The sequence below is a fragment of the Podarcis melisellensis genome, assembly GCF_964234715.1.
Source record: "Podarcis melisellensis genome assembly, chromosome: 10".
Lineage (NCBI taxonomy): Eukaryota > Metazoa > Chordata > Lepidosauria > Squamata > Lacertidae > Podarcis > Podarcis melisellensis.
The window spans coordinates 18,782,660-18,795,318 of record NC_138542.1 but is presented as its reverse complement, the minus strand read 5'-3'; the positions used below and the strand labels follow the sequence as shown (position 1 = coordinate 18,795,318).

The following is a 12,659-nucleotide window of genomic DNA, read 5'->3' as shown; positions in this document are numbered from 1 at the left end:
CCTGATGCCTTTATCTCCTATAGATCAGCTGTGTGGTCTGTGCAAGTGTGTCTCAAGCAGCTGAACTGTTGTGCAATGGAGAGCACAGCCTTGTAAGTCTCAAAGAATAACTTAACATGAAAGGAGAGGGCCAAAAATGTGTGGGATGTAATATAAGCAGTCAAATACAACATTTCCTGTTTGCCTAGAGTGGACATGCACGGGAATGTTGGTCCAGCCAGTTGAACTTCCTGTTACACCTGCTCTGGAAGCATCCTTCCTTTGCATGTGACCAGGCAGGTGGGCGTGGCCCTTCCAGACCTAACAAAAGGGCCAGTCACGCAGCCATCACCTTCTTGACTCTTCTTCCTTGAGATGCCATGCTCTCTTGATGCAGGTGTATTTTGTTGTCTGCTGGCTCTCAGCCACCAGGACACGGGCTCATTCCCATATGGGATGAACTCAAACCTTCTTCTGTAACTCTAAACTGAAGAACGCCTTCAGGGACCCAACTGTGAACTGAATGTGAGTAAACTTCTTATTACTTTTAAAAGAAGCTTCCTGTGTCTTTATTCTCTTTAGGAGGGATAAAAGGGGACTTGCCAGGAACCAAACCCAATCTGAACAAAGCCAGATTGGATTGCTTAAGTAAAGAGATTCTAACAAATCTGCAACTAGCTTCCTGCTGTGTAAAAGGGGGGAAATGTACTCAGCTAGCGTGTGTTAGGAAGGATACACTCACTAGCGTGAGTTAGGAAGGATAATATTTAATCAATATATCCTCTCCAGCCACCCACAACATTCCCCCAAAAGGTAACATGTGGCAGCTGTAACAGTGTCTTAAGGAGATGAGAGAGGTGGTCAGGGCAGGCTGGGCCACGAATAACCACCATGGGACCACTGTTCCCTTGCTCAATTCCTGTTCTCTCTCTCTCTCTCTCTCTCTCTCTCTCTCACTCAGCTGAAACTTCCTCATGCTCAAAACCGAAGGCTGAGGCTCCTTTTGGGGAATTTTAAAGAGCAGAAGACAGATGCTTTCCATAAGCAGCTGCTCGATTAAATGGCAAGAAGTGGATTTTAACAGCATTTTTGTTAAAACACTGCCCATGCCACCCTATGCCTGCTTACTCAGAAATAAGTCTCGTTACATTCAGTGGGGCTGACTCCCATGTAAATGTGCATCAGACATCTTATAGCAACATTAGCCACACAGGACAACCTTCCCCTGCCCCTTATTTTTAAGATGGAAAAAGGGAATCTGCACCTAATGCTTGCTTTCCTTTGAGTATGGTGCATAGGATTGCATTCCTAACTACATTTCTATGGGTCTGTGTTTCAATTCCTGCTAGATCTGGTTGCTGACGGACAGATAATGAATATCCAGTATTTCCTGTAGAGAAATCTGTGCACATTTCTGTTGGTCTATTTTGGGTCTGCATGTGTGATGGACAAAAACAAACAAACAAACCACTCTTCTTTGCTGTGAATCCAAACAGGTGGCTAACCGTTTGCTAAAGAAGGTATGTGAATATTTAATATTTCATTAATCTGTTGTTGTTGAATGCATACTAGTCTTGTGTGTTGTAGTGTGTAGCTTCTGCTAGTGCTTTTTGTCCTCTCACTACTAATCTGAGCAGGAAATCATCTACCGTATATTTTCTGGTTTATCCTTTCTGTTACTCTGAATCCTTTCTCTTCATCCGTCAGTATATACAGCCAGTGGCGTAGTGTGGGGGGTGCGGGGGGGCCGGCCGCACCGGGCGCAACATCTGGGGGTTAGGGTTAGGGGGCGCAAATCCATGGGTTAGGGGGCGCAAATTACTTGCCTTGCCCCGGGTGCTGACAACCCACGCTACGCCACTGTATACAGCCATTCTCTTTAACCTATTGCATACATACAGACATACTGGTTACATGCTTATCCGCCTTTTGTAGCCAAAGGCCTTCCACCTTCAGCTAATGCCCCATCTTAAATCCCTACCCTCCCTTTTTATTCCCCCCCCGTCCCTCCCTCTCCTCCCCCACCAAAGACTTTTCTCAGCTCCCCTCTCTGATTTATTTGCACATATTATTCTCTGCATGTTAAAAATTGTACACATCATTACCTTATCTGTCATGTATTTTATTAATAAATTTGTGGATGTTTATTCAAAACCTACCAAGGAGTCCAAGTCATTTTGTTGTTTTTTTAAGTAGTTTGTAAAAAGTTCCCAATCTTCCTTGAAGTCACGATTGTCCTTCTCATGTAGTTTATGTCAACTTTGCCAACTCTGCATAACTCATCAGTTTTTCTTGCCATTGTTCTTTCTTTGGGATTTCCTCCTTCTTCCATCCTTGTGCTAACAAGACTCTTGCCGCTGTTGTGTTGTTGTTGTTTAGTTGTTTAGTCGTGTCTGACTCTTTGTGACCCCATGGACCAGAGCACGCCAGGCACTCCTGTCTTCCACTGCCTCCCGCAGTTTGGTCAAGCTCATGTTGGCAGCTTCGAAAACATTGTCCAACCATCTCGTCCTCTGTCGTCCCCTTCTCCTTGCACCCTCAATCTTTCCCAGCATCAGGGTCTTTTCCAGGGAGTCTTCTCTTCTCATGAGGTGGCCATAGTATTGAAGCTTCAGCTTCACGATCTGTCCTTCCAGTGAGCACTCAGGGCTGATTTCCTTAAGAATGGAAAGGTTTGATCTTCTTGCAGTCCATGGGACTCTCAAGAGTCTCCTCCAGCACCATAATTCAGAAGCATCAATTTTTCGGCTATCAGCCTTCTTTATGGTCCAGCTCTCACTTCCATACATCACTACTGGGAAAACCATAGCTTTAACTACCGTATATGGACTTTTGTTGGCAAGGTGATGTCTCTGCTTTTTAAGATGCTGTTTAGGTTGCCACTGTTGTAGCAGACATAAATCGATTCTTTATTTTTCTTGGCGGGTCTCGTCCTAAAATCCCTAACAAAAATGCTTCTGGTTTCTTTACAAATGTCATTTGAAACTTTTTTTTTCCAATTCATTGTATATCATTTCCCTTTTTTTTAACTTCTCTACATTCCCACCACATATGATACATAGTACTTTCTTTTTCTTTACATTTCCAACATATATTTGACCCGGTCTTCACACTGTGTTCTTAGCCAGTGTGCCATAGCCTAGCTCTCTAGTCTTTAATTTTTTCTGCTACTTCCTCCTCATCCTTGCTTCCTCCCTGCTTAGGACCCCCTCTAGTGCCACACCCTTTATCCCCCAAACAGTTAAGTTGCTTTCCTTCTCCAGTGGGGCTGCCCTTACCACCTCTTGTCTTTTTGACTGACCTCTGCAGTTGAGAGTGTAAGTGAAAATGCAGCGCCAGTCCCTCCTGCAAAGCTAGATTCTTATGTTCACTCAACCTTTCTGGAGGGTGTCTTTTCAATCATTCCTACGTGTATTCTGGGCTTGCTGCTGCATATGAACCATCAATATTCACCCAGTCTCAGCCAGATAAATATTCATTTAGTGCAGACTCTTAATAGAGAAGGAATAAAAAAGAAAGAAAAAGGAAGGTTTGTGGCGGAAGACAGCACCTGCTTTATGCCACTGTAATCCCAGCTGGCTCCAGTTATTTTATGTCTGGTTTTAAAGTGGAACGGTGTAGAGAGGGATGTTTGAAAGTAAATCAGATTTATATAGTTTGAGACAATGGAAACACACGGACAATTCGCACCGCCACTTCTGATGGAATAAATTCCTCACAGGAAAACTTTTAACTTCGTTTTCATTTCGGGGAAGAGAAGCGGAACAAATTGAGTGGGATCTCACCTAAAAATTGTCAAGACAAAATGTTAGCTTGGATAGGCTTTCTCCTCTATTGTAGCTTTAGCAATTTCTTACCTCTTTTGGGTGGTGGATTTCATTCAAATGCTTACCCCAAGGGAAAGGAGGCAGTAAGTCGATGTGTGCAGGTCTCTGCCTTTCAACAGAAAACACAAATTTGCTCTCAGAATTCCTGTTTAGGCATTCTAATAGGCACCTAGCTGTAGACTGAGCTGATAAGGCTCAACATTTTACTACTTGAGGCTGCAATTGTGTGTACATTTCCAGCACAATCCTACAGTCCCTCAGGGAACAGAACGTCCCCAGAGACCTCCCTGGTTTCAGAAGCCTTCTGGTTTCTGCGGCAAGGCCCACTGTTGTGGGTAAGGCATTCCTGGGTGGATCAGGGGAGGTTTCAGATTTCTGGGATCCAAACCCATCCTACTCCCAACACACACCCCCCCATGAAAACCCCCAAAGCTGCCCATCCCATTCCCCATGAGCAAGAGAAAATACACCTTAAAGCTCAAGCATTTCATGTGAACAGGACAGACTCTCCCAGGGCCCTTACTTTCCAGGGGCAGTCCTGGATTTACAGAAGCTGTCCCGGTTTCTGATTTGATCCTGGAAGCTCCCACTTTCCCTTAAAAGTTAGGTCCATTCGTGACCGACTCTGGGATTGCGGCACTTATCTCGCTTTATTGGCCGAGGGAACCGGCATACAGCTTCCGGGTCATGTGGCTAGTATGACTAAGCTGCTTCTGGCGAACCAGAGCAGTGCACGGAAACGTCGGTTAGCTTCCCGCCGGAGCGGTATCTATTTATCTACTTGCACTTTGACGTGCTTTCGAATTGCTAGGTTGGCAGGAGCAGGAACCGAGGAATGGGAGCTCACCTTGACACAGGGATTCGAACCGCTGACCTTCTGATCGGCAAGTCGTGGGCTCTGTGGTTTAACCCACAGTGCCACCCGCGTCCCTTAGGAAGTTCCTATTTTCATCTGAGAAATGTTGGAGTGCATGGAGTTATGCAACCTGTGAGCCAAGGAGATAAGTAACTTCACAACCTTTAGAAGACATCTGAAGGCAGCTCTGTGTAGGGAAGCTTTTCAAAAAAAACATTTTAATTTGATTTTACAAATATAAATTTATAACCATACCGAATACATATGCATATAAAGAGATTACTCTGAATCTCAAGACTTCCCCCCAACCCCTTCCATGGCTCTTATTGTCAACATTTCCAACTGCATATTATTTCGTAATCTATATTTTATATCTCTCCATATTGTCCTTAGTATTTGTTACATTTACAAGTGAGATTAAAACCCTGCTAATATTTTCAACTGCTTACAGTGGTCTCCTTCATAAATTATAAACTTTCCCGATACTTTCTAGAATTTCTTGTCTTCTTGGTCCCTGAGCTTTCTGGTCAGCGTTGCCATTTCAGCATAGGCCAACAGCTTGGTTTGCCATTCCTCTCTGCTAGGAAGCTTTTTAATGTTTAGTGCTTAATGTTTTTCTATATGTTGGAAGCCATCCAGAGTGGCTGGGCCAACCAGGTCAGATGGGTGGAATATAATAATAATAATAATAATAATAATAATAATAATAATAATAATAATAATGGAAAAGGGTACCCCTATTTTCAACAGAGAAATGACAGGGTGGAAAGTACACTGGGCCTGAGATGGGTGTGCTTATTTTTCCTCTTCACTGATAATGTTGGGTGTAGGGATAGATACAGCCTATACTGTGCTATACTAAAGGTAAAGTTAAAGGACCCCAGGATGGTTAAGTCCAGTCAAAGGCAACTATGGGGTTGCAGTGCTCATCTCGCTTTCAGGCCGAGGGAGTTGGTGTTTGTCCACAGACAGCTTTCCGGGTCATGTGGCCAGCATGACTAAAGCGCTTCTGGTGCAATGGGACACTGTGACAGAAATCAGAGCGCATGGAAGCACTGTTTATCTTCCTGCCACAGCAGTACCTATTTATCTACTTGCACTGGCGTGCTTTCAAATTGCTAGGTTGGCAGGAGCTGGGACAGAGGAACGGGAGCTCACCCCGTCGCAGGAATTCGAACCGTCAACCTTCCAATCGGCAAGCCCAAGAGGCTCAGTGGTTTAGACCACAGCGTCACCCGTGTCCCTGTGCTATACTATGTTCGTACCAGCAGAGCTGGGGAGCAGCCAAGTACACTTGCCATAGGCTTTGGAGGGCTGAGCCGGCCAGGCATGGGTCTCCAGGGACTGGCTGCTTTTCAGATTGAGTTTATAATTTTATTCCAACAAGACTCTTGCCCCAGGCCTCAGCCAAGCTCTGCATGGGCCGGCCTAAGAGGCCAAGCCCTACAGGGCTTTGGATTGGGCAATTTGCCCATCACAACTGCTCTTTACTCCAGCCTTGTAGGATTACTCTGTTACACCATGAAAGTAAGCTCTGCTGAACTCAGCACATCCCTGAGATTGTGTTGTCTGTCTACCACCTCATGCAGTCCAATTTGCTCCAAAACCTAAGTGATCATTTCCCATCGTGGTCCCATTCATCATCTTACAGTCACAAGGCTGACAGACAATTTGATGTGGTAAAATTACTATGAAGCATGCCATTTTGTCCTCTCTGTTCTGTAACAGAACTGTCTCGGAAACAAACATGTTTATTATCATGAGTGGACTGACATAGAGAGCAAAAGTCAGTACGGTTAGCAAGGAAGATTTTTCTCCCCCTTTTCTGTGTACCAGCCTCACTGATTTTTCCACAACAGGGGAAAATATTTTGGCTTGCTCCGCAGACTGGCATTTTTCTTTTTAAACCAAAATGCAAAAGGAAGTAAATAAATATATAAACAAAATCAAAACATTGCTATAGTGCATTTCTCATAAAACTCAGTGACTTACTGCAGCCCTCGCAGAAAAACAACGCCATGTCAGGCACTGTACATAAATATAATTTTACAACAGCAAAAACTGAGCATGAATCTGTTCCACAAGGCCATAACACTTTTTTCCTCAGCCGGTAAAGGCTTTAAATTGTAGAATGATATCGGAGTTATTTGTATGTAGATAATAAATAGCATTTGCTTCCATATAACATTTGGTGCTCAGGGAAAAGCAGAGAAAGCACGAGTGAGTGAGAGAGACATATTTCTAGCTTAAAAACACTTTTAGCGCTAACACATTTCTGATGTTTTCCCACAACATTCAATATGCTCAATAGAGAAGCCAATTGAGCTTTAAAGAGGGTTTTGAAGACAATTTAGACTGGCGCTCAGATGTAGCAGGAAAATGAAATTGCCCTGAAATAAAAAACCTATTTACATTGGCTTCAACAATGGGGCCGGCAAAGAAAAAGCATTTTATATATATTAAGAAGTCACCTATCAACGTGATTGTCTTCATCTTCATTTCTGTTGCCCCTAACAACCACCAGACAACATGAGCATGACCTATATTTTCTTATCAAAATTGCTTCCCTCTGTTTGTTGCTCCCAGATTGTCCATGTGTGCTGGGTTGTGGCCGCTGATTTCTGCTGGAAGTGGAATCGCTTGCCAACAACCACAAAAATGAAAGTAGACCATTTGCAGAGAGGCGTGGGCAGGGAAAGGCACATATGTTAGTAGCACAGAATCATAAAATCACAGGAATGTAGACTTGGGAGGGACCTTGAGGAGCATTTAGTCCACCCCCTACAATGCAGGAATCTCAACAAGATTACACGCAACAGATGGCCAGCCAACCTCTGCTTAAAAACCTCTAAGGAAGGAGAGTCCATCACCTCTTTTCTGTTCCAATGTTGAACAGTTCTTACTGTCGGCAGGTTATTCCTGATGTTTAGTCAGAACCTCCTTTTTTGTAACTTGAATCATTTGGTTTGAGTCCTAGGCTCTAGTATAGGAGAAAACAAGCTTGCGCCATCTTCCATGTGACAATCCTCCAGATACTTGAAGACGGCTATCATGTCTCCTCTTTACCAGGCAAAACATACCCAAGTCCTTCAACCATTCCTCATCAGGCTTGGTTTCCAGACCCTTGATCACCATGGTCGCCCTCTTCTGCACAAAGATTATAGACAGAGGTTCCGAGACAAAAGCTCCTTTAGTCCAAACTGTCACTTGTTGGATAGCATAAACAGGAGTCTCTTTAATTTTGCTACTGAACATCAAAGCTTTAAATTAGGCTAACATTCTGTTGATTGTCATCTGTGGAATGTGAAAGCTTACCTTACTTACGTTTTGATTTGAAGGAATTATCCCACAACTTGGCTCCTACACTTCCTAAAAGGCTTTTTATGTACTTCTACTTAAATACCAGTACTTCATTATTTTGAAAGATGGAGGGAACTTTATTTGACCAGTGGATAATTAACACAAGTAAAAGTAACTTCTTTGTTTGACAGTAGTTTCTGCTAGTTTGAAGGCCTGCACCAGATCTATTTTAATAACAATAATTTTAATAATAATGTTATTATTTATACCCCGCCCATCTTTCTGGGTTTGGGTGCAGCTCATCAGGTCCTGGAGATTTGAATTCATTTAAAGTAGTTATGTGTCCCCTTACCATCCCTTTTCTAGCTTTGGTTTTAGCACCCTCCTTGCATCATTCATTTCTATTATCAACAGGTTGAGCACTGCTTTTCTTTGGGGTGAAGACAGAGGCAAAGTCGGCGTTGAGCAGTTCTGCCTTTTCTCTGTCATCCAATGGCATTTCTCTATCTTCTCCATGCAAGGGACCTACTACTCGCTCGATCTTCCTCTTGCTTTCAACATAGCCAAAGAAACTTTTTCTTATTATTTTCAACCTCTCTTGCAAGCTTGGGTTCATTCTGAGATTTGGCCCACCTGACCTTCTCCCTGCAACTGTTGGCTACTCCTGTATACTTTTCCTTCTTTCTTCCATTTCTTATATCTCAGTTCATCTGTAAATGCCAAAGTGCACGTCCAACTATACTCAGCTATCCTTTAACTCTGTATAATGAAACCCAAGAGGACATGAACACTTCCTCCGAAGGTTCCTTGTATAGTGGTACCTTGGTTTATGAACTTAATCCATTCCAGAAGTCTGTTCTTAAACCAAAGCATTCTTAAACCAAGGCGTGCTTTCCCATAGCAGCAGGGGACTCAATTTACAAATGGAACACACTCAGCAGGAAGCGGAACATGTTCTTATTCCAAGGCAAAGGCCGCAAACCAAAACACCTACTTCCAGGTTTGCAGCGTTCTTAATCCAAGTTGTTCATAAACTAAGCTGTTCTTAGACCAAGGTACTACTGTACTTTCATTTCATAAAAAATCTCCTTCCTGTTGGTAAGGCCCAGGTCTAAGAGAGATGACCTCCCTTGTTGTTTCTTCCACTGCCTTTGAAATGAATTTTTCAGCGAGGCAACTGAGGAATTTGATGGACTTTTAACATTCTCAGCAGAGTTTGAGTGCCAACATATATTGGGGTAGCATATGAAAAGAATGATTCGTTTTCAAGCAGCCATTTTTTGATAGAAGTGCTTACCTTTCATTTACATTTCAGATGATTGCTTATGTAAATATTATGCCATCCCTCAATTTTCAGTTACTTGTGTGTGTGTCGATACTCAAGGTGAAGTGACTGTTCACTTCCAAGGCTGCCTAATTGATTGCATCTTATAAAGCACAGGAAATCTCTGATTAGAAGTTTTTTCCGCATTTCTCTGAGGATTTGAATGAGAACTTTCAGTCCAGACTCACTGGAGTCAGTTGCCAGGATCCAAAAACCATGAAACTAGTTATGCAAGCCCAAAAGGAGCTTTACATCTTGCTTTTCCTGAACAGTATCCTTTGGCAAGCTGCTTTTGAAACTGAGAATTTCAAAAACAAGTTTGCAATGTGGCACAGTGGTGGGCTATTAAAGCAATTCTACAGAGCTGGAGGACCCTCATGTGAATCTATGGTAGCTCTTTGGATTCCAGCCAACATGAAGTATGATTAATGTGCTCCTTTATAGTCCAACATGGCTGTGTGGGTTTGGAAGCTTATATGCAGAGATTACTTTTACACCAAATAGTTCCAGGCCAAAAGAGCTTTGGGGCTACTTTTGGATGTGAAGTTATTATAGTTATGTTTACCTGACCTACTGGTGAGCTTTGAGCTCACTTAAATGTTGATGTCCAGTAGTGATGTATGGAAGTGAGAGTTGGACCATAAAGAAGGCTGATCACCGAAGAATTGATGCTTTTGAATTATGGTGCTGGAGGAGACTCTTGAGAGTCCTATGGGCTGCAAGAAGATCAAACCTCTCCATTCTGAAGGAAATCAGCCCTGAGTGCTCACTGGAAGGACAGATCGTGAAGCTGAGGCTCCAATACTTTGGCCACCTCATGAGAAGAGAAGACTCCTGGAAAAGACCCTGATGCTGGGAAAGATGGAGAGCACAAGGAGAAGGGGACGACAGAGGACGAGATGGCTGGATAGTGTTCTCGAAGCTACCAGCATGAGTTTGACCAAACTGCGGGAGGCAGTGGAAGACAGGAGTGCCTGGCGTGCTCTGGTCCATGGGGTCATGAAGAGTCGGACAGGACTAAACAACAACAAATGTTGATGTATGCAGAATGAACTGTTGTCTTTCTTGTTTTGTTGTAGTGACATGATACTTTCTATTACATATTGTTATGGGACACATCTAGAAATGTCACAAGGAGCCATTGTATTGTACTTCCCAAGGAAGCTACTAAGGCCGCAATGAGCGATCACTGTGGTCCTGCAAGGAATCCATTTGTTGTCACTGAGCTATGAACATCGTCACCAAAATTGACCTCCCTGCTGCCTCTGCCATTTGAATTAGAATAAATTTGCCATTAGAGCTGATGGCAATTTCCCCCCTCATTTGGAAACTGCAGGCCCAGGGCCCAGTCTGGATCGCAACTACAGGAAAGGCAAAGAGTTAAAGCCCGCCCCCATCCTATGCCAGGGTCCCAATTCAGATTTCTGTTTCCTTTCCTTCTCCCCACCACAGCCCGCACTGGCAATTTGCTGAAGGAAAAGTTTGCACTCAGGAGCAAACTATGACTGTGTACACATAACAACAACTGTTGTTGTTGTTGTTAATACCCCGTCCATCTGGCTGGGTTTCCCCAGCCACTCTGGGCGGCTTCCAACAAAAGATTAAAAATACATTAAAACATCAGTCATTAAAAACTTCCCTAAACAGGGCTGCTTCCAGATGTCGTCTAAACGTCAGATATTTGTTTATTTCTTTGACATCTGATGGGAGGGTGGTCCACAGGGCGGGTGCCACTACTGAGAAGGCCCTCTGCCTGGTTCCCTGTAGCTTCGCTTCTCACAGTGAGGGAACCACCAGAAGGCCCTCGGAGCTGGACCTCCGTGTCCGGGCTGAAAGATGGGGGTGGAGATGATCCTTCAGGTATAGTGGGCAGAGGCCATTTAGGGCTTTAAAGGTCAGCACCAGCACTTGTGCTCAGAAATGTACTGGGAGCTAAGGTAGGTCTTTCAAGACTGGTGTTACGTGGTCTTGGCAGCTGCTCCCAATACATTTACATTTAAAGCACCTTTAAGCACCCCCTGAACCCTGGGAACTGTCAATTTCTTCTCACAGAGCTATAATTCCCAGCACCCTTAACAAACGACCATTCCTGGGATTCTGTAGAAGGGGAAAATTCTTTTTGGGCTGTATGATAGATGTGCAGACTATGTGGGAAACGCCACATACAGCTTTTGAGACGTTTCCGTATCTAGCACAAACCTGGAAGTTATATACATATTTTCCTTTAGAGCAATTTCCCCTGCTGCTTCGGAGTTACAGGTGTGAAGGTGTCAAGACCAGAAGCTCTGTAAACAGAGAACTGAGAGAATCTTTTTGAAAAGCATTCCCTGTGGCAAGATGTGATTGGACTTACAGAATGATCACGATGCTCGACAGCTCTGCCACTGTGTCTTCGCAAGTAAATAAAGAAATCTCTCTCGCAATGGATCGGTATTTTACAATTTCCACGCAAGGCAAACACCTAGAGAAATGATGCTAAGACAGCTTCTGCTTCCATCTTGCAAGCATCACTTGGCAATAAATAGCAACAGGTTTTTTCTCATTTCTGGAACTGTGATTTGGCATTCAGATTCTTCTTTTATGTTCCATTCTGTACGTCAGGTGGATTATTTGTGTTATTTAGGCCTGGATGCTAAATTCTCTTCCTGATGAAAATGTCTAAATCCCATTAAAGCCAGCTGCCCACTAGATGAAATTATGTGCAGGTATTAAAAGGACAAATATGCTCTTTAAGCTTTCGGTAATGTGTTGGTGCCCGAAATCCCATCAAAAGGAAAATGCTCTGCATTTAGGCTGGCTGCCGTTCATAATATTTGTAGTCGTAATCAAATGTCCTTTACTGTGTGGTTATTTTAACATGGCACTGACGATGTACACGGAAGCAGATACAGGTGTGCATTCAGAGAACCATTCTGGCTTCATAAGCATTTTTCTTCCTTTACACTACTGCTCAGTGTTGCATTTTGAATTACCCAATTCATCATTAGCTATATTAGCTGTTCAGACATCTTGAAATTTGCTGATAAGGTATACTTTTGCTCAGTGCTCTTTTTCTAAAAAAATGTTTAGGTGTACTCTCATTTTTGAGTCAAGAAAATCACCATATTTTACTTCAAATCGAGGAAAATAAATACAGTAAATGGACAAAAGTACAAAGATTCATAAAATATTTAGGGGTATGTGTACCCCTGCAGCCCCCAGAAAAAAAGCACTGCTTTTGCTTTTAACTTTGGGGTCAAAGTGTCAGAAAGTTTGCTATTAACTGGCAATACCAAACACACTGCGAGCTAGTTGCTATTCATGTGGAAATTTCAGGTGTGGTAAGGATGCTTATCATATCACAAGGGATTCCTAGCCAAAGCTGCCTAGTTTC

At 43.2% G+C, this 12,659-nt stretch overlaps 1 long non-coding RNA gene across 2 annotated transcripts; it reads left to right on the top strand.

Annotated features, from left to right (window-relative positions):
- The first annotated feature begins 342 nt into the window (after positions 1-342).
- LOC309379592 lies at positions 343-11,873 on the top strand. 2 transcript variants are annotated; one of them, XR_014172542.1, is made up of 3 exons: positions 343-504; positions 1,329-1,499; positions 11,515-11,873. It is a non-coding gene; the product is annotated as an uncharacterized lncRNA (long non-coding RNA). The 2 variants fall into 2 exon arrangements; XR_014172543.1 differs by lacking the exon at positions 11,515-11,873 and adding an exon at positions 8,377-8,438.
- Positions 11,874-12,659: the final 786 nt, after the last annotated feature.